The sequence below is a fragment of the Hyla sarda genome, chromosome 8 (assembly GCF_029499605.1).
Source record: "Hyla sarda isolate aHylSar1 chromosome 8, aHylSar1.hap1, whole genome shotgun sequence".
In the NCBI taxonomy this organism is placed as follows: Eukaryota; Metazoa; Chordata; class Amphibia; order Anura; family Hylidae; genus Hyla; species Hyla sarda.
The window spans coordinates 39,580,373-39,603,860 of record NC_079196.1 but is presented as its reverse complement, the minus strand read 5'-3'; the positions used below and the strand labels follow the sequence as shown (position 1 = coordinate 39,603,860).

General features: G+C 44.2%; 1 protein-coding gene across 1 annotated transcript in view; it reads right to left on the bottom strand.

Annotated features, from left to right (window-relative positions):
• TANC1 (tetratricopeptide repeat, ankyrin repeat and coiled-coil containing 1) overlaps positions 1-18,875 on the bottom strand; it is a 251,326-nt gene extending 232,451 nt beyond the window's left edge. The window contains exon 1 of the mRNA XM_056533507.1: positions 18,306-18,875. The gene's annotated coding sequence lies outside the window, so the exon portion shown is untranslated. The remainder of the gene's footprint in view (positions 1-18,305) is intronic.
• Between the last annotated feature and the right edge of the window lie 4,613 nt (positions 18,876-23,488).

Genomic DNA, 23,488 nt, shown 5'->3' with positions numbered 1-23,488 from the left:
TTTGTGTGTGGTATTACAACTCTTACAAACTCCATTCACTTCAATGTAACTGAGCTGCAATACCACACACAACCTGCGGAGGGGTATGGTGCTGTTTTCAAAAACATAGATTTTTCTAATACTGGTTAACCCCTTTACTTGTGACTATGTTAGGGCTGTTTCCAGAATATATCCTTTGTGTAGTAGGACTCCAAAACATGGTTTACCACAAGGAAATGAACTAAACGTGGTCACAATTAGTTTTCAGCCCATTAAACTCAATGGGGGAAGATTTATCAAAACCTGTGTAGAAGAGAAGTTGTCCATAGCAACCAATGAGATTGCGGCTTTCATTTTTAAAAAGGCCACTGAAAAATGAAAGAAGCAATCTGATTGGTTGCTATGGGCAACTGCACCACTCTTCCTCTGCACAGGTTTTGTTGAATCTCCCCCACTAACATGAAGAGGGCTTAAAGGGTTACTCCACTAACGAACGGTGTGTGCAGGCTTCCGTGTTCACGCTCGCCCCCTCGTGATGTCACGCCCCGTCATGTGACATCATGTCCCGCCCCCTCAATGCAAGTCTATGGGAGGGGGCATGACAGCCATCGCGCCCCCTTCCCATAGACTTTCATTGAGGGGGCAGGCCGTGACATCACGAGGGGGCGGGCGTGAACACGGAAGCCCGCTAACAGCGTCCAGATCTCAATGTTCCGGATGCTGGGGAGCGGAGTAACCCTTTAAGTTCTTACCCACCTCAGTCCCCTTCAGCCCCCAGTGTGGAGTCTTCCTGCTTCTGAGTTGTCCCAGCAGGAACTGTCAGCTCAGCCAATGACTGAAGTCTTGCCTCACAGTGATTGGTAAAGCAGGCAGTTCCTGCCGAGATGACTTGGTCTAGAAAGTAAGAAGAGCTGCAGGGGAACCAGGGTTGGTGAGTATGACCTAACTATAAAAAATGTTGTATGACTGGGTAACAGCTTTAAAAGAGTTTTCCTCACCATACTGACTAGATTTCATGGTTTGGGGTCTCATCTCAGGGACTGATACCAGGGATGTTCAGTATGGATTACTGACAATGAAGGGGCCACAACCTGATGAAAGGGGTTTTATGCAGTCCAATGTGGTCCCAGCGCATAGTGACTGCAAAAACGACCCCTCTTATCAGGCACTTGGAGTCCCCAAAGAAATCATCAGGAAGCGTAGAAGTATGGAGGCAAATGGGCTTCATTTCAAATAACCAATAACACATTTTGGAGAAATATCCCCAGATTACCAATTTGAGGAAGGGGTCAGCATTACAGATCTATGTGGTCCCAGACTGTTTTATATTGCCCCACAGCCCTGGACCGATAGATCTCTCTCTACACCACTAGGAACAGATCTCTCAAATCTGGGGGAGGGTGGAAAGTAGTCATTTAGGACCGGCCAGGTAGTTTTCGAATTGTGTTAAAATTTCTCTTAAACACCAAAGCGTATCAGAATAAACCATCCTTTGTTGTAATAAGCCTGTTTCTGTTCTATGTTGCCCATGACGTTCCTGACAGGATCCCTGTAAAGTGAATGGAAGATATGCCAAGGGCAATAAAGCCAATTTCGGATATGAAGCGGTAATCTCCATGACAGGTCCCAGAGAACCACCATTTACTGTGGGGTCTCAACTGAAACACTTTGAGCGATTATGTGCTAGACGTCTCTATTATGGAAGGTTTCAATTATTCAGCAGTCATTGTAAATTACTTATGTCTTTACAATATTTACAACAGGCGGCAACACATAGAACTCCAGCTGCTGCACAACTCCCAGCATGCATTGCTGGTTCCACTTGTGCAGTAAAGACTGAGCTTCTACAGTTCTCAAACATTTCCTTTATAAAAGCCAAATTCCTATTCCTTAAAATACCCCCTACCTTTCAAATATTAAAGGAGCACTCCAGAAAAACACAGGATAGGGGATAAGTGACTGATGGTGCGGGGTCCAACTGATGGGATCCCACTGCAATCTCCTGCACAGGGCCTGGCTCTCCCCGCTCTACTCACCTTACTGCTCTAACCCAACCTTTGGAGACCAGCAGGGCTGACGGTCCTCTCAGCCGATCACTGGCTAAGGGTTCATGCACACCACATTTTTGTAATACACTTCCTGTACCAAGTTTTTGGATGGAAAACTGATTCCTCAAAACCTGATTAAACTGTATCAAAATGTGTGTACAAATTTTAACCCATATACGGTTTGAAAAATGATGTCCGGTTGTATCCGTTTTTTTAAGAAAAAAATATAAACGTTTTTAAATTGCCACTCCATTTTGAATTAAGTTTCACTTGTTTGATTGAAATTCCTAGAAAAAAAAAACTGTGCAAAGTCAAAAACCGTATGGTGAAACCCGGATGGAACCGTACGCACATACGGTTCTGTACAGTTCCCATTGACTCCCATGTTAAAAAAAAAAAAAAAGTATGCGGTTTAATACAGTTTTTCACCCCGACTAAAAAACGTGGTAGTCTTTGGTTTTGGGTACGGGAAAAAAAAAACCGACAAAACCATATAAGATGCAAAACGGAATAAACCGGATAGTGCGTTTGACATACGGTTTACAATGTTAAGTCAATGCATACAGATTTCTATACAGTTCCATTTAACTTGAAACCGTATACGGAAGCTGTATAGCAAAAACGTGGCGTGCATGCACCCTATAACGGGACCAGCCGGTGATTGGCTTTGCGGGCAGTCATTCCTATTTGCCTCTGAAAGGATGAGGCCAGAGCACTCCGGGGACTGGTGATTAGCAGGGCCCTATACAGTAGATAACATGATGTGCCAGCGGTCAGATCCTCCACGATCAGACACTAATCCCCTATCCTGTAGATAGCAGATAAGTTGTGTTCCCCAGAGTACCCCTTTAACTCTGTTTTGCTTTTCCTGTCATTCTTCCGGGAAGCTCATGAATAAATTGACATCTGGGAAGATGAAGGAAGAAGACCTCTTGATCAGGCGCTGGTTGTCTCCCAGGATTTGAAAATTATCTAAGCGGGTAAATTCCATAGATAAATTTATAATTAAAATAACACACCTAAGTAGCAGAATGACGCGTTTCGTGGTTACACTCAGCCCTTCCTCAGATTAGTAAAGGGGGCGCTGTCTAATCAAAGCTAACAGTGTCAGGCTGTGACACGCTCCATAGACAAGAGAAATGATAATAACTAGTTGCCAATGTAGCCATACATTCCCAGGAGGAATACAAGAGGAACAGCACAACGAAGCGTTCTAAGAAAATGTGCTCCCTAAATGTTATTCAATGGGGCGATGCGACTAAATCAGACATGTCAGGAAAGCTGACAAGTCTAACATCTGACGGAGGCTTCTGGAATAGCGCTCAAAAATTGTTCTTCATACTTATAATTAAACAAAATTGGCCTGACAAGCAAATGCACCCAGCATACCAAGTGAACATCCCTGAATATTCATGGTAAGCTTCTCCGTGGCACTTGGGTGGGCAAATTGGATTTAGAACGAGAAAACTCACAGTCTGTTCCAAGAGGTCAGGAGGCGGCTTCATTTAATCCACTTAGTACTAAAACGGGCTGCCATGTATTTACGCCTCGCATTCTGATCCACGGCAGGTCACACACACATACTTGGGTGTCGCATCCTTCAGACATTTTCTATTCAGGGGAACTTATTTCAGGAAATACTCACATACTCGTCTGGCCATCAGCGCGGGTTATTACTTGGAAGTTTTATTGCATTAGGGTTATTATGGCTTTAGAGCAGTTTTTTCCAACCAGGGTGCCTCCAGCTATTGCAAAACTACAACTCCCAACATGCCCGGACAGCCGAAGGCTGTCCGGTCATGTTGGGAGTTGTAGTTTTGCAACAGGATGGTGAACACTGCCTTGGAAAATTAATCTTAGAATCAAAAGTTTTCTGGAACTCATCTATTAAAGTTGGTATGAAGACACAGCTACAAGGAGTACCAATATAGGGTCATGTGCATTTCTCTTCTCGCATAAGCTGCTGTTGGTGGTGTCCAAGGGACGACCATAACATAAAGACAATACATATGGCTGTTTTTGGCCCTAGGAGGCTGCCCAGCCCTGATTGATACCATCACCTTTCATCTCTGGAGGAACTACATTGTTAGCAATGGTCCGAGGGTGAAGAAAAGGCTGTTAAATAACCACTAGGTTCTTCTGTCCTGGATGGCAAAACCGGCCATCCAAATAAGGAGCCATCTTGATCCTCCATATTGCAACCTTCTAAGTCTTCACCAAATTGTGAACCTTTACAACCAGGTGACCTAGTATCATATTCAAAAGGGGTTGTCTTCAACCACCCATCTCTCAACGGACGCTGATGTTGCAACCAGATGATCGACTCAGGTGTGGCTTTTCTAACCAAATCAAATGGAAGCCAAGACGGCCCATACACTTACCCCTACAATGGCCACCAAGTAATGGCCGTTAATATAATAAGGAAATGACCGTAGCACCAGTGGTAAAACATAACTTTTTATAATATTCCAGGATTTAAACCAATACCACCTATTAAAACAAAAGGAAATAATAATATTAATAAATGACCAACACGCCCTGTATATATTGTCTATTTATAACAAGCCTTAATCTTAAATTACTGGTAGTAAACAAATTCAGTACACCGGCGTTATAGATAGATTAAAGGGGTTCTCCACCATAAGGTGATTTTAGTACGTACCTGGCAGACAGTAATAGACATGCTTAGGAAGGATCTGTGCTTGTCTTGGGGCTAAATGGCTATGTTGTGAGATTACCATAATACTGTGGCTAGCTTTTTGTGAACTGGTATTTCCTGCTTGAATTTTCTTTTTTTTTTTACTACAAATCCCATAATTCCATTTTCCTCCCTCCCACACATGAGCCACCCCACCCATTGAAACATAAATTAGCTGCATCCATTTAAAAGACCTGTGGTTTTCAATCAGGGTGCCTACAGCTGTTGCAGATTGATCTCTCTCCAACCAAGCGATCGCTCCACCCATTGAAGCAGACAGGCTCCCTGTCATCAGCTGACTAGCGAGTCAGGTCTCAGCCACATTGCAACCTGGGAAAAATCTGAGACAACAGTCATTTTGTATGCAGTTAAAAATAAATATTGGTGTGAAAAATCACAAAAGAATTGTGAGAAAACCGTCACACACAGGTACAGACACTATATTATGAACTACACTAACTTTACAGCCCCTGTAGCATAGTCAAATAAAAAAAAATCCTGGAATACCCCTTTAACATTACAAGGTTACCACAGACAGTATATACGTTTGTGGAACACATCGATCCACACGGACTGGTAACATGTCAATCCCTGATGCCTGCGACAAAATAAACTAATTACCCAGTAAAACAAGCATGGACCTAGGGTCCAAAACACATAGGCGTCCTCGTGGCACATCTCGGTCATCAGTCGGCGGTTACATCAGCATGGGACTTGGCTATACCAAGGGGATCAATACATCTTTCTTAGTGCTGTCCTTACAAAATATCTTTATCTCTTCATCAAGTGATTGATCTATATCTACGCCTTCATTAGATGTGACATTTTTCAATATATCCTATTATCTCCTATCGTCACATTGCTTAGGAATCTGTGATCTCGCATTTTGCATCCTGGCGGTCTTGTTTGTCTGTCATTTGTCATGTCACCTACCTAACTTAGTTTGGTTACCATCATGTACGAAGTTAAAACATGCGACCATATACTAAGCATGTAGTTATCATCTTATACTTAGTGGATGTATATAGTATTACTATTTGTACTTTAATATCTATAACTTATCTTATTCACCTACTTCCTTTGACAGACTACTGACTAGGACTGACACAGATATCCTGTTTCTATCTATGACGCCTGCCTATCTCACTTTATATCACTGTATCAATTAATTCTACCATATATATTCTAGCAGGTACACCCTATGTATACTATGGTTTTGTGGTCTCTTATCCCTGAGGAGCCCTCAACATTATTAAGGGCGAAACGCGTAGGCTAAAGAGACCTACCACAATAATTTTCTGCACTGTACATATTTATATTAATTTTCCCCCTCCCCATCTCCACACTTCGGGTAGGAGTTTTGATTGTTAGGGACTATTAGAATAGGGCTTCACCTGTTACCCTTTTTCTCTCCCCCCTATTGTTTATATGTGTGTACCTCTTGTCATTAATTATCACTTTTATATAAATAAGTAAAAGTTATGTTTTAATATAGCCTCATTGGTGTTAAAAAGTGGTGATTCAGTTTAATTTCTACCACAAAGGGCCTGATATCATTTTAGGGCTGTGGTACCAATATCCCATACCATAAGTTGGTTTTCTCTATAGGAACAAACACCACATTCCCTGCGTATTTTACCTGGATGGTGCCAGGATCTTCAGGGGACAAACTGGGGAAGAAAGGTGAATACAGCAAATCTTTACCATATAGTGACCCATTGTGACGTACAAAAACAACAATAGGTCATAATAGAGCAATTTAATGCACCCTACGTCTGTGGTAGATAGAGGAGGGACTGTTCATCTAATACTCTGCCCATGCAAGAAGAGGTTTAATGCAGGACCCCCCCCCCCCCCCCCCCCCCCCCAAATCGGCCAGAATGCAAAGTCTTGAACCCAAGGTGAAAGTTTCCTCTTGCTTCCGTGTGGAAAAAAACCAAAGCGACACCCTATTCAAGAACATTTTGTGTCCTATGAAAGCAACAAAAACGGACAATAGTCTGATCACTTCCAAATGATCTCCTTAAATGACATTTAGCGTTGCAGACAGGTCTCATCTTGAGACAAACAATCAGTGATGATTGATGAAGTGATATATTATATTGCAAAAGAGTTAGTTCATGAATATTTTAGTTGTGATAAAACAAACATTATTCACACAAAGACTGCTGGAGGGTTTTTACAGAAACAGACCTTTATTGTTGTTGGTATGGGGAATACTAACTGTAGAAGACCTGCATTCTTGTTGGTACATGTTACGACAGAGCCGTACATCACAGAGGTCTACCGCAGCACTGCCATACCCTACACCGTGAGTCTCCGGTTACTCAAAAAGCAGCAGACAAGACACTGTGACAAGCTTGTAAGACAAGTGATCATCAGAAGCAGACGACGGGGATGTCAATTGTGGCTGAAACCTGAATGATCTCACCGATGGATTTGATCATTTAGACGCAGTAACTCGTCCTCGATGTATCAGACCTTTCATCTCGTATGTGACAGTCTAACCCACTCAATGGAGGAGACGGAAGATGAGAAGTTTCCCGAACATTGACGATCATTCTTCAGAGGTTCCTTGAGCAATTCTAAGAAGAAAAGCTGAAGATGGCTGCACCACAATGCCGTAGTCACCCAATATCAGCTTGGGCTGTTCCATTTGGGCAACTCCTTGCCATATTCCTATACAAAGCACATGGACACCATAGAGGTATTCAGAACACCCCTCAAAGATTCAAGGCAGAAATGTCAGCAAAAAACTGCTCCAACACATATTACTTTATCACCCACACATTGAACAGATGTATTTAAATTATGTTTTGTATAGGATCTCTGCTGTACCTTTAATTTAAGAAAGGAGTTTTTTTTCTTTTTCGATTTTATACAAATCAGGGAGAAGAGTCATGGTATGAAGCATAGGTTGTATAGAGGCTCTATACTATAAAGCTACACAGGACTCTGTGATTTTGTAGAGTTTCCTGCACAAAGCTCTGCAGGGCCTGATAGTAAATTTGTAGGAAATGAGAGGCCAAGTACGGCTTACCCAAGCAAAACTACAAAAAAAAAAATATCCAGAATGTTCTGCTCAGGGTAAAAGTAAATAAATAAAATACATAAACAAACAAAAGATTATTTGATGACAAATGTTTTTAACAATTAAAAAGGGTTGTACAGGTTAGGCTAAGTTCACATGAGCATTAAAGGGGTTATCCAGGAAAAAACTTTTTTTTATATATCAACTGGCTCCAGAAAGTTAAACAGATTTGTAAATTATTTCTATTAAAAAATCTTAATCCTTTCAGTACTTATGAGCTTCTGAATTTGAGTTGTTCTTTTCTGCCTAAGTGTTCTCTGATGACACATGTCTCAGGATCCACCCAGTTTAGAAGAGGTTTGCTATGGGGATTTTCTTCTAAACTGGGTGGTTCCCGAGACACGTGTCATCAGAGAGCACTTAAACAGAAAAGAATAACTCAACTTCAGAAGCTCATAAATACTGAAAGGATTAAGATTTTTTTTATAGAAGTAAGTTACAAATCTGTTTAACTTTCTGAAGCCAGTTGATATATAAAAAAAAAAGTTTTTTCCTGGATAACCCCTTTAAAGGGTACACCGCCCCAAGACATCTAATCCTGTAAGGAGAAGGGGATAAGATGTCTGATCGCGGGGGTCCCGCCACTATGGACCCCTGTGATCTCAGCTGCGGAGACCTAGAAAACCGATGCATGGAGCGAACTTTGCTATGTGCCAGGTGACTGGCAAGGTGGAGGCTCGTGACATCATGTCGACGCCCTGCTCGTGATCTCACACCAATGCCCCCTCAAATCAAGTCTATGGGGGGGCGTCACGCCCCCTCCCATAGACTTGCATTGAGGGGGCATGGCCGTGGAGTCACAATCCTCTGGCGCTGCACCCGATGCTCTAAACGAACACCGGGTATAGCAGGGAGATCGTGGGGGTCCCCAGCGGCGGGACCCCTGCGATCAGACATCTTATCCCCTATACTTTGGATAGGGGCTAAGATGTCTAGGGGGCAAAGTACCCCTTTAAACTCCATCCGTTTTATTTTTGCAGCGAATAAACCCTGAACGAAAATCTGTTTAATAGAAGTGGATATTGAATTCTGGATCCTACCCTCTTGGCCAAAGCAAAGAACATCTCTTGCTGTGAAGCACCCGCAGATAACAGCTAAGAAGTGTTTCCAGTACCATTCATGGTAAAATGAACAGTAAAAGGAATTGCTCTATAGATATTTGCATCATACAGAGGGCTTGTCGAAACTTGCCATGCACATCGGGCAAATTACAGTCTGTTAAATCCCTTGGTGATCACAGAAGGGCACTGGTTGACATTACGGCACAGGTGGCAACATCACCTGTAAATGCACCAAGAACAAAAGCCTCTGTGACAAATATCAATGTACAGCCAACTATGAGAAGAAAAACAACATGACAACAAGTCAAAATTATAAAATCAAAAAGTATCCAAATGGAACCTAAGAGACAGTCACAGTTATTTGACAGATATATAGTAAGTTGTTAAAGGCTTGTGAAATGGATCGGTCTAGAAAGCAACATGGCAGAAGGTCAGCCTCCCAGTCCTAGTCTACGGGAATACATAGCATTTCCCAGACATACTACACAAATCAAGTGCAAAATGTGGGAACAGGAAAGTTATGCAAAAGGTTATGGAGTCATGTCTAGAGTTCATTCAATGTCACCAGCCAAAAGTGTGACAAAATCTACAAGAATGACTAAAACCAAGTCTGTCAGTGACTAATATGGAAAAACAAAACATAGAGAGAAAACCTTTGAGTCATCAAATTGTAGCCACATGAAACTAACAAAGTCATTAGTCTGTAAGAAACAAAAACTGTATCCAAATTCAGGCCTAAAAAGGTGGCCAAAGGAGGTTAGGAAAAACGGCACACTACCGGCTCCCGATAGACACAAGAAGATTTGCTACCTGGACTATGACACCTGTCCAGTCTTCAGGTAATACAAGGGCCACAAGGTCATGCAGGATAGGGGTCATCATACAGCCTTACACTGCCCTTCAAATACACCGGTTACATTGTCTCGCTTTTGCAAACAGCTTCCAGATTGTGTTAAGACAAGATTGTAGACAGGCTGACCTCGCTGCAATGTTTGCAGTAAACAGTACTCCAGGTAATGACACTCCAGTAGCACTGAACCGACTTCCCATACTTCCTCTGCCCGCCAGGACATCAACCTAATATGTGTTGACACCACGATAAGGCAGATCCACTCCCAAATCTGGCAGAGTTCCCATGGAAAATTTTTGCCGAAATGAAATATTGTTCTATGACTCAACATCACAATGTGATATCAGTTGACGCTACGTGTCACCACTTCATCAGGCCTCCAGGAATACGTCTGAAGGGCCAAGCAGATAACAAGTATGGACGCAGAGGACATTACTGCTAAATATGTTGTCAGCTACTGGAGAAAGAGCCTTTGATGGTAAATAGGCCAAGTGGAAGATGAGGACATCAGGAAGGCACGTAGTTATAATTAAGAGCGACCGACCATCAAGCTTCACACAACTTGCTAGGATGCCCTATAAATGTTAAAACTACCCAAACGCATCAAGTTTGGTGAGATTCAACAACTACCCTAATGTTCCACAAGGCAATAAATGTTCAAAGACAGAGGTATATCCGGCACCACTAACTGTCATCCGACTCGGACTTGCGGGAGCCCCTTGCCATTAGTATGAGTTTACCTGTACCTATATCAGAGTGGGTGGTGCTCACATCCAAAATATACAGCTCCATGTACAGTCCAATCATCAGAAGAATAATGATGAAGCACTCACCCTTTAGATGCTGTAAAAAAGGTCAGGCTTTACTCCACATGAATGCAGTGAACAAACAGGAACACATGGAGCGTGATGGAACAGGTGAGGTGAGGACGCTCAGGTGGTCGGAGACATGTGTCACACTCTACGGCGCTTCATCTGGCTTGTAACTGACTAGCTGAGCAGGAAATTCCTGCATGACCAGGTTGTCATAGGAAAAAAGAAGGGGAGAGCACCGGGGACCATGTACCGTCAGAACACCAGCAGTGGGGACAGAATCGCACCCACAGCTACACTATATTCATAACCTGGGAGTCACAGTTACAGCATAACTCGCAGTGTTACGCTGTTTATGTAATTCCCATTAATGTCAATGGGAAAACTGTGTAAAACTGTTGGCTCGGCTGTTTTCAGCTTTCTGGCAACCACAAACAGGCTGGATGTGGCCATCTGGAGAGTGTCCCTGTTTGAGACCCACACCTATCAGACTTTTATGGCATAGCCTGTTTTCAAATCAACTGGTGTCAAAAAGTTGAACAGATTTGGAAATTATGTACAATAACAAAGGCACGTATGTGCGCTCACCGCTCAGCGGAGAAATCTCGGCATGGGGGTCTGGTTCACCGAAGGCTGGATCACAGCATCAGTGCAGGTAGAAGGGCACTCGGAGGCTACGCCTCCCAGTACTTATCAGCTGCTGTATGCTCCACAGGAAGTTGTGTTGTTCTTTCCAGTCTGACCACAGTGCTCTCTGCTGCCACATGGGTCTGTGTCAGGAACTGTCTAGAGTAGGAGCAAATCCCCATAGCAAACCTCTCTTCCTCTGAACAGTTCCTGACATGGACAGAGGTGTCAGCAGAGAGCACTGTTGTCAGACAGAAAAGAACTACACAACTTCCTCTGGAGCATATAACAGCTGATAAGTACTGGAAGGATTACAAATTTTTAATAGCAGTAATTTACAAATCTGTATAACTTTTTTGGTACCAGTTTATTTGAAAATATTTATTGTCTACCAGAGTACCCCTTTAATGTGTATGCACGTCTACCTACTCGCCCCTGACTGCAAATAGTGGGGAAAAGGAATATTAAGCATGTTCCTGAGGTAAAGGAATCTATCCCTTTCAGGTCAAGCTTGCATATTTAAAGAGGAATTGTAAAATAGCTGCTTCTTTTTAAAGCATAACTCCGATCACACTCTGGTGGCAGGATATCTGTTAAAATCTTGGGAGAATTCGTAGCCTGAGAAGTAAAGCTTGTCTGGGACTTGCATGGTACTTTAGGCCAATCCGTATCCTGATCATTGTAGTCTATTGCTATGAAACTGCGGGAGATTCAAATCTATATATCCTACCACCGGAGCATGATGGGAGTTACGCGTTAAAGGGTACCTCTCATCAAATAAACTTTTGATATATTTTAGATTAATGAATGTTGAATAACTTTCCAATAGCATGTTAATGAAAAATATGCTTCTTTCTATTGTATTTTTCCCGATCAGTCCTGTCAGCAAGCATTTCTGACTCATGCTGGAGTCCTAAACACTCAGAGCTGCCAGCCTGCTTTGTTCACAGCCAAACAGGCTGTGAACAAAGCAGGCTGGCAGCTCTGAGTGTTCTCCTTTGTGAACAAAGCAGACTGGCAGCTCGTAGTGTTTAGGACTCCAGCATGAGTCTGAAATGCTTGCTGCCAGGACTGGTAGGGAGACCCCTAGTGGTCATTTCTTCAAAGTGGAAAATTAAATAGAAAGAAGCATATTTTTTAATAACATGCAATTGTAAAGTTATTCTGCATACATTAATCTATAATATATCAAAAGTTTTTTTGATGAGTGGTAACCTTTAAGATCTATACGCCATGGGACAACACGTCACTACGGATGTGATGTCATAGCTGAATTATGTGGCATTTTACTGAGGTCTAATGTATGCACAAGCCCTGCAGGGACTACAGTCGAGAGGCGTCATGGCAGGATCAGAAGACATTTTTTGGACAGATATATTACAAAATGTGATTTTCTCATTTCTTACCAGCTGGGGGGATTTTTGAGAAAAGCTTGGCACAGCCAAGCATGTATATTACCTCTACGAAGCAGGGGGACTGGTGAACGGCTGCCAGACACTGGATCTGCCAACTATGTAATTTCCCCTAGAGAGCAGATGCCTGCTGACCTCTGACCTCCTAAACCCACATTAAATCTGTAATTCATCCTGCCAGCAACCTAATGTGTACGGGAGGTTTACATATGGCATGCTCACTGAGTACATAGGGACGGAGAAACCTGGCGACCATTAAGAGAGAAGTGTTAATGTGTACACAGAACACATGTAGTCGGTGGCACAACATGACAGGTAATATCCAACATTCCAATATTGTAGACATCATTTTCTGTTGTCAGCTTTTTTATTTTTTTTATTACGGAAATAGATTACATTACAAAGACTTGCAATACAAACAAACAATTATTCCTTATTCCCCTTATCCCATACGCCCAGTGAGAATTTTTTTTAGAGATTGTTGCCAACTCTAGTGTATCCATTAAATAGCTGAGAGGACATCAAAAGAAATGTATCACTTATAATGACATGTTTAAAAGGCATTTAACACATCATTAAATACATAATTACTAGTTCTACCTCTAGTAATTCAATGTGGCCTTCAGGGTTCATTTATACGTGGGTCACATGTTATGTCACTTTTGCCCACTGACAAAATAAATTGGCAGGTTTTTTAATTTTTTTTTTTTTTTTTTAAAGCAACTCTCCCTTGGACCCCTGATGAAGCCAGGATAAACCACAGAAACCCGTCGGCAGGCATGATTCTTTGTAAATGGCTGTAGAGCAAGGGACTGACTCCAGATGGGGTCAAATCAGGGTGATTAGGATTTTTAGGGACTAGAAGCCAACTATAAAGAAGGAACAGAAATACGAACAGTCAATCTCCAGTAAGGAACCCTATTAACATACTTTCGGCACATCCTTGGATCAGTGATTTTACAAGAATCTTATGTGTAGTATACTGGGGATTATGTTCATGTATAAGTCAATGCCATACGGTAGTGTTCCCCAAGCAGGGTGCCTCCAGCTGTTGCAAAACTACAACTCCCAGCATGCCCGGACAGCCAAAGGCTGTCCGGGCATACTGGGAGTTGTAGTTTTGCAACAGTTGGAAGCTCCCTGGTTGGGAAACACTGCCATATGGGGATTGAGTGGCACATTATGTTGAAAAAACCTCCACTTAAAATCGAGAGACGCATGGGGGTGTGATATGGGCATCATGTGTATAGCATCATTATTTTAGAACAATAAGACATATTTGGAATCAGCGTGGAGGTATTCTACTAAGTTACCATTTACTTGGTATTTGTGCAATACCATAAGTGACTCCTAACATAATTCATTTCACAAAATGACTCACTTTACGGTGCCGGTCCATATTGCCGCCATACGACAAACATCCCAAAAAAAAAAAAAAAAAAAAAAAAATTATATATATATATATATATATATATATATATATATATATTAGACAATGCTGAGAAAAACGGATTCAACTGAGACACTAAACAAATCTTTTGCTGATTTTTAGTTTCCTTTAGTGTCACTCACACGTGATATCACAACAAGTCATCAGCAGTCAGGTCACCGCAACGTAATCCGAAACCTCCAGGTTATAATCCAACAATTGCACACTTCAGCCATTAATCTGCTCCCATTTGACGGCAGGATCGTGAAGTTACTTTTAAGAGTTTAAAAAGGGGCAATTAAATCTTCAAAAAAATCCTAAACTGGCCACCAGTCATCCTCACCGGGGAGGAATGTCAGGAATCTCCGCTTCTCCCCACAGCCGGATAAAAGCCTGAAATGTCACACTTACTGCAGAGATCCTTACCTTATAGGCACAAAGAGTCACGGCCTGCAACAATTAACCTGTGACTACTGATTGACCCTCCTCTGTCCGCAGGTCAGGTATATAGTGCAGGCAGTGAAAGGGTTCAAAATAGAAGGTGTAACAAAACACAAGTTCATCGGGGGGATTTAGCCCCCCCCCCCAAAAAAAAAATATATATATATAAAAAAATATATGTGTGTGTGTGTGTTATATATATATATATATTTAAATTTATTTATTATTATTATATATTTATTATTGCATATTCCCCTACCCAGAATGCCCACGGAGTGCTTAATGGCCTTCTGAAGCTCCGTTACACCAGGAGTGGTGGCCTTGCCCTGAGGTAAATACTCATCCCCTTTAGCTGCTCTCAGGCCTCTTACCCCCAGCCAAGCCAGATCACCCTGCTCTGTACTGACGAGTGGCAAAAACCATGAAACAGCTGTCTGCAGATGGGTAGAAACTTCCCTTTTGGGAAGTAGTCTGGCTTGGCATAAATCCCGATCAGCTTTTTATATTCCTTAACAGGAGCCAAGCTGATACCAGGGAACACTACCTGAAAAGGTGATGTAATGAGCTGCTTTGCATATTCCCCTACCCAGAATGCCCGCTGAGTGCTTAATGGCCTTCTGAAGCTCCATTACACCAGGAGTGGTGGCCTCGTCCTGAGGTAAATACTAGAGATGAGCGAACTTACAGTAAATTCGATTCGTCACGAACTTCTCGGCTCGGCGGTTGCTGATTTTTCCTGCATAAATTAGTTCAGCTTTCCGATGCTCCGGTGGGCTGGAAAAGGTGGATACAGTCCTAGGAAAGAGTCTCCTAGGACTGTATCCACCTTTTCCAGCCCACGGGAGCACCTGAAGGCTGAACTAATTTATGCAGGAAAAGTCCTCAACTGCCGAGCCGAGAAGTTTGTGACGAATCGAATTTACTGTAAGTTCTAGTAAATACTCATCCCCTATATATATTTATTATATACATAAATAATAATAATATTCATAATAATAATAAAAAATAATAATAATAATTCTCTGCCGCACTGATTCCCAACCTGTGGCCGTTACAAAACTACAACTCCCAGCAGGCTGTCAGGTGGTATGCTATGTGTTGTCATTTTGCAACAGCTAGGTTTGAGAATCATTACCCTAGCCGGATATGGCCAAAACATATTACCCCACAGTCCCAAATGTGGGAATCAATAACACAAAACAAAAACAAATCAAATCGGAAAAAAAAAAATAATAATAATAATTAAAAAATCTGTGGGTAAACTGATTAGTTGGAAAAAAAAAAATTCTTAAATATTTCATCTTTCCTGCTGCTACCCTTGATGCATTCTCCAATTTTAGAATTTCCCAGCATGCCTGTCCTGTAGTCATTGATCCAGGAATTATTTTGAGGCTGTTTTAGTTTTTTTTTAACATGCATATTAGCAAACTTACAGTAAATTGGCTGGTAGCGAACCTCGCAGCTCGGCTGTTGATTACTTTAGTCTACGTAAATTAGTTCAGCTTTCCAAGGGCTCTGTTTGGCTGGAAAAGTCCGGGATATGACAGTCTTAGGTCTCCTAGGTCTGTATCCACCTTTTCCAGGCAACTGGAGCCCTTGGAAAGCTGAACTAATTTACGTAGACTAAAGTAATCAACAGCCGAGCTGCGAGGTTCGCTACCAGCCAATTTACTGTAAGTTCGCTCAACTCTAATGCACTGGAGGACTCATCAAAGCAGAAAACACGAAAAAATACGTAACATAAAAGCAATAACGTGAGGACGGTCTACAGTGCGCATCAAATATGGGAATTTTTTGGTGGGTAACAGCAGTCATTTTTTATAATAGTATTAGGGTATGTTCACACTACGGAATCTCCGCTCACAGAATTCCGCGAGCGGAGATTCCATTCTGGTGGCCGCTGCCGCAATACTTCGGTGGTAGGACCGCGCGGCACTGCGCCGTCACCATTGACGGCTACGCAGTGTTCGCGGACTTCCGCGCAAAGAATGAACATGTTCTTTCTTTGTGTGGAACAATTTCAGCGGCGGAATTGTCCACCACTGAAATTCCGCAGTGTGAATGGGTCCCAAGGAAACCCATTCACACTGATGTTTATGTTCACAGCACATAATTCCATTTGCGGTATTCCACTGACGGAATTCCGCGGGAATTACATAGTGTGAACATACCCTGACTCATCTGGGTTTTTCCCCCCCCCCCAGAAACAGCTCCCCCATGGGATGTGTTCGGTACTGCAGTTCATCTGCACGAATAACAATACAATCCACATAGAAGAAGAGATAATCCGTGGCAATCGCCATAGAATCAAAATTCACTTTTAGGGTGCGGTCCCAAGTAGTATATACGCAGCGTATTTTGCTGCGTATTTTCTGCAGCTGATTTTGCTACTCATTGATCTCAATGGGTAGGAAAATATGCAGCAGCAGATAAGAGCAAAATACGCTCCGTATACGCTATATGGGACCGTACCCTTATTGCGATCAGTCACAGGAGAGATGGCGACGGCTGTTTCGCAGCAGCACTTAGCCACGAAACGGCCGTCGCCATCTCTCCTGTGACTGATTGCAATAAAAGTGAATTTCCTTCCAATGGCGAGAGTCACAGATTATCTTTTCTTCTACATGAATCCTATGGACGCTGCGTTTTCATACGTCGCAGACCACACTGGAACAAAACCACGCTGGTCTTGGAGGGTGCTATGCCCCTCCTGGGACTTGTAGTGCATATCACAGTACTAGCCCATCTCTAGTATTTGCCGCTTCTTCAGAGACGGTTGGTGAACTGCAATACCAGACAAAGCCCGTGGACAAGGGTGGCGCTATTTCTGGAGAAACGCAGATGAGCTCACCACCCATATTCGATCCAAGAATGGATGGACGTAGCAGATTTTCCACTGCGGAATTTACCCTGCAGAAAATCCGCCGCAAGCCCCATTGACGTCAGTAGGGACTGCAGCAGATTTTCCGCAGCGTAAATTCCGCCACGGAAAATCTGCTGCGGACAGCCGAGAAGAGCCCGCCCACTTTCAAATACACAGCGGGGAACCTGCAAAAAAATCTGCCCGTGTGCTCGTACCCTAAAAGTGAATTTCCTTCCTATGGCGAGTGTCACAGATTATCTTTTCTTCTACATGAATCCTATGGACGCTGCGTTTTCATACGTCGAAGACCACACTGGAACAACACCACGCTGGTCTTGGAGGGTGCTATGCCCCTCCTGGGACTTGTAGTGCATATCACAGTGCTAGCCCATCTCTAGTATTTGCCACTTCTTCAGAGACAGTGCGTGAACTGCAATACCAGACAAAGCCCCTGGACAAGGGTGGCGCTATTTTTGGAGAAACGCAGGTGAGCTCACCATCCATGTCCGATCCAAGCACAGGTGGACGTAGCAGCAGCCCAAATCCCATATGAGGATGCGACAGAAACGAAAAATGTATTTTCCTCCGGCTTTTAGAAGCTGGAGAAAATAACTTTTCATTTATGTTAAATGGCGTGGATGGCGCAAAAAAGCCCCATTATATCCGTCGCCATTCTCCAGCTGATGCAAAACTACAACTCTCAGCATGCCCGGACAGCCAACGGCTGTCCGGGCATGCTGGGAGTTGTCGTTTTGCACTTTGGACACCATGGTGGTCTACAAACCTGCATACTTGCCGCTATGAAACGACGACTCCCAGCAAGCCACAACCTTTAAAATGAAATATTCTGTAAATAAAAAAACAGAAACAATGTATACAATGTAAGAACTTAACCCGCCGTGCCGAGAGGTAACGTTATAACCTGAGGATTCGATTACGAAGGAGGAATCTGCCCGGACAAGGCACCTGCATTGGACACGGTGGAACGTCTTACCTGGGGCTGGAGACTAGGGAGCCGGATACGGTTGATTGAAGAAGGGAGGGTCACAGGGTGGAGGTGAGAGAGGTGCAGATGGAGTTCAGCCGGGGCATGTCTCACCTCAATGCGACTTTAAGGTGATGCCGCTTGTAGATCCGGGTCTGGCGCACTTTCTTAGGGCACCCCCCAGTAACTTCTACCCCCTATGCACTCCCAATAGACTTAAAGGGGAATGACACTAGTGAAAAACACCCCTAATAATTCACTATATAAGATCCTAAGTAGCAATAGGCTCCTACTTACTCCATGCAAGGTCTTGCTGATGCTCCTTAGCCCCCCAGAAGACCCCAATGACTATGTAACTTAGTCCTATATAACTTCCCAGAAAACTTCCCAGCCCCTATATAGTTCTTGCACACTTCTCAAGCCCCCATAGCCATGATGTCCGCTCCCAGTTTACCGTCACCTCATGGAGCTCTCTCTATCTCTCTCCCGGTCCCCCGTCAAGCCCAGACAGAGCACAGATCCCCGGGAAGCGCACTCTCCCTCCGCCAGCTCTGTCCCACCACCGAGCCGCTGTGTGTGAGTAGGGATTTCTCTCAGATCCGCCTCCCTGCAGTACCGCCGGCGGCCTTCAGGTGGCGCACGGTTTACGTCGCCTCCATGGCAGCGGCTGAGAAGTGAAGCGACAAACAGAGCAAGGACACGGGAAGGAAAAGTGACACCCCCCTCTCCTCACAGAATGATGTGTCAGAGAAAGGAGCCTTGGGGGATGTTTTTTTTGTTTACACCAGTGTTTCCCAACCAGGGTGCCTCCAGCTGTTGCAAAACCACAACTCCCAGCATGCCCGGACAGCCTTCGGCTGTCCGGGCATGCTGGGAGTTGTGGTTTTGCAACAGCTGGAGGCACCCTGGTTGGGAAACACTGGTTTAGACCATTAGGAAATGACCTCGTCCTGGACTGAAAGGTCTGCATAACCCGGTGTATCCCAAATAGGGTGCCTGCAGCTGTTGCAAAACCACAACTCCCAGCATGCCCGGACAGCCAAAGGAGTTGTGGTTTTGCAACAGCTGGAGGCACCCTGGTTGGGAAACACTGGTTTAGACCATTAGGAAATGACCTCGTCCTGGACTGAAAGGTCTGCATAACCCGGTGTATCCCAAATAGGGTGCCAGCTGTTGCAGAACTACAACTCCCAGCATGATTTAGCTGTCCGGGCATGCTGGGAGTTGTGGTTTTGCAACAGCTGGAGGCACCCTGGTTGGGAAACACTGGTTTAGACCATTAGGAAAGGACCTTGTCCTAGACTGAAATGTATGCATAATCCGGTGTATCCCAAATAGGGTGCCTGCAGCTGTTGCAGAACTACAACTCCCAGCGTGCCTGTGCAGAATTTGGCTGTCCAGGCATGCTGGGAGTTGTGGGTTTGCAACAGCTGGAGGCACCCTGGTTGGGAAACACTGGTTTAGACCATTAGGAAATTACCTCGTCCTGGACTGAAATGTCTGCATAATCCGGTGTATCCCAAATAGGGTGCCTGCAGCTGTTGCTGAACTACAACTCCCAGAGTGCCTGTGCAGGATTTGGATGTCCAGGCATGCTGGGAGTTGTGGTTTTGCAACAGCTGGAAGGCACCCTGGTTGAAAAAAAGACTGGTTTAGACCATTAAGAAATCACCCCGTCCTGGACTGAAATGTCTGCGTAACTCGGTGTATCCCAAATAGGGTGCCTGCAGCTGTTGCAAAACCACAACTCCCAGCATGCCCAGACAGCCGAAGGAATTGTGTTTTTGCAACAGCTGGAGGCACCTTGGTTGGGAAATACTGGTTTAGACCATTAGGAAATGACCTTGCCCTGGACTGAAATGTCTGCATAACCCAGTGTATCCCAAATAGGGTGCCTGCAGCTGTTGCAGAACTACAACTCCCAGCATGATTTGGCTGTCCGGGCATGCTGGGAGTTATGGTTTTGAAACAGCTGGAGGCACCCTGGTTGAAATATGACTGGTTTAGACAGGGATCAAGTCCTGGGAATAAAAAGTGAGGGAACTCACCCCAGATTTCCACTCAAGGGCTGATCCTGCAGAATTTCTGCCAATGAGAACAGAGTTCCTGCTGTAGGAAAAGTGCAGGAACTCCGTTCCAATGAGTTACTGCAGGACTTGAGCCCTGGGTTTAGACCATTTGAAAATGACCTTGTCCTCGACTGAAATGTCTGCGTAACCTGGTGTATCCCAAATAGGGTGCCTGCAGCTGTTGCAAAACCACAACTCCCTGCATACCCGGACAGCCGAAAGAGTTGTGGTTTCCAACACCTGGAGGCACCCTAGTTGGAAAATACTGGCTAAAAGGAGAACTCCGGCTAAAAATAACGTATCCCCTATCCACAGAATATGGTATAAGTAGCTGAACACGGGGGTCCAACCACTGGGACCCCCACGGCTTCCGGAATGGGACCCCGGCTTCAGAAGGCACACGCTCCATTCATTTCTATCAAGTACAGAACTCGGGAATCTCCGGAGCTCCCACAGAAACTAATGGAGTGTGCGCTGTCTACCAGTAGACGACACACGCTCCTGGGCCGGTTCCAGAGATTGCAAGGGGGGTTCCCAGCGGTCAGACCCCCAAAATCAGCTACTTATGCATTATCCTGTGGATAGGGGACAAGTTAGTTTTGGCTGGAGTTCTCCTTTAACCTTTAGGCTAGGTTTCAACTTGGTTTTCTTTGGGCACCAGAAAAACAGCATTTTCCTGCATTTTTACGGTTCATCTGGTGTTTTTTTCTGGTGTTTTTCCCTTTGTGTGGAAATTGCATTTTTTTTTTCTCTCTCTTTCTCTTTTGGCAGATTTTTTTTCTATTTCTATGTCCACTCCTTTTTTAAAGGGGTACTTCGGTGGAAAACATTTCTTTTTTAAATCAACTGGTGCCAGAAAGTTATACAGATTTGTAAATACTTCTATTAAAAAATCTCAATCCTTCCAGTACTTCTCAGATGCTGTATGCTCCACAGGAAGTTCTTTTATTTTTGAATTTCTTTTCTGCCTGACCACAGTGCTCTCTGCTGACACTTCTGTCCATGTCAAGAACTGTCCAGAGCAGGAACAAATCCCCATAACAAACCTCTCCTGCTCTGGGCAGATCCTGACATTGACAGGTGTCTGCAGAGAGCACTGTGGTCAGACAGAAAATAAATCCAAAAAGAAAATAACTTCCTGTGGAGCATACAGCAGCTGATAAGTACTGGAAGGATTAAAAAAAATGTTAAAGAAGTAATTTACAAATCTGTAGAAATATATATATTAGGGCTCAGGGTTTGAAATATTTCAATTTATTGATTATATATAGTGTGACAATAGAATATAGGATAAAATGTAAATAGCAGCAACTGCGTCTCACAGGGCCCTTGTGTAGGCGCAGCACCAACTATTAAGAACTATAACATATGTATAGTACAGTATATAAAATATAAAAATATACTTGTAAAAATTTTAAAAAAATATAAAATATAGAGACCACCATAAACATATATAGGGAGAGGGATCTGGGTGGGAAAGTCTTAGTCCATCCACAATGGTCAATAATCTCCTCTCATAAAAAAGTCCTGCTAATATAGACCGATTCCGGTATTGTAGTAACCAATGGCAACCATAAGGTTAGTAACCCGTAGCAACCGTTCAGATGAGTCCGGCTATTGTGGTAGTTAGCACTTCAACGTTTAAGTAGAAGATATATTTGCTATTTGTAGACAATATTCAACATAAACAGCTAGTGTGCAGTCACTGTTAATATGCATGCATATTTGTATGATACTTTGTATCTCACCGCTCCCGGACACTGATGCGCTGAACTTCACGGGGATGCTGCGATCTCCTCCTGATGCGCTGTGTAATCCCGCAGTGTGTTAGCACTGAGTAGCTGCCTTGGCATGCGACAGCATCACCGGAGACTCGGCCGTCTCCCACAGTGGTGATGGTGGTAGATGGTGGGTTGCGGGTGGTGTTGTCGCAGCGGTTCTGCGGATACGCACGTACATGTGCCGGTGGCGTCCTCGTGGCAGCGAGGCGCGGATGTCTCCTTCACCGGGTGTCGGGTGATTGACAGTTTATTATCCGGTATCGGACTGCTATTGACTAAGCAGGGCAAGTACACTGGTGATCTCAATAGGTATTGAGGGGACGCTGGACGCGTTTCAGGACTGTCTCAGTCCTTTCTTCAGCAGCTAAGAATAAGTGTCTTAACCCCTTAAGGACCACTAAAGTGTCTTAACCCCTTAAGGACCCTTGACGTACACGTACGTCATGACACCCTTGTACTTTAGGATCCATGACGTACGCGTACATCATGGACAATTCCGGTCCCCGTCTGGCGGGGATCGGACCGGGATGCCTGCTGAAATCATTCAGCAGGCATCCCGTGCAAACGCCCAGGGGGGGTCATTAGACCCCCCCATGTCGGCGATCGCAAAAAAACGCAAGCTAATTCACACTTGTGAATTGCTGCGATTCCGGTGACCCGCTGACCCGAAGATACAAGGTGATCGGGGGTGTAGGATACACCCCCGATCACCTCCTGTATCTATGGGGAGGTGGCGATTTTGTCACCCCCCCCCCAGGATCGCTGCTATTGGCTGGACGATCGTCCAGCCAATAGCAGCCGGCAGGGGAGGGGTTAACCGCATCATCCTGCAGCTCCCGCGGCTGGCTGGGTTCAGTCAGCGGTCAGAGCTGCTGGAGGAAGACCGGGACCCCCAGTATATTCCCTTGAAGCGGGCGCGATATGGCGTGAAGCTCTATAAACTTTGTGAGAGTACCTCCGGGTGCACTTACAAGTTTAGAGTGTATGAGGGACAAGATTCCCGTATTGAACCCCCAGATTGTTCCCCCACTCTGGGTGTTAGCGGGAAACTCGTTTGGGAGCTTGTGCACCCATTGCTGGATTAGGGTTACCACGTGTACGTGGACAACATTTATACCAGCATCCCTCTCTTCACATCCCTTGCCACCAGATCGACGTCCGCTTGTGGGACCGTGCGGAAAAACAAGAGAGGCCTCCCTCTAAATTTGATCCAGACACCTATTCCCAAGGGTGAGTCCTGTGCCCTTGCCCATGAAAACCTGTTGTTGGTCAAGTATAAGGATAAGAGGGATGTCCTTATGCTGACCACTATTCATGGCAATGGCAGCTCACCTGTCCCTGT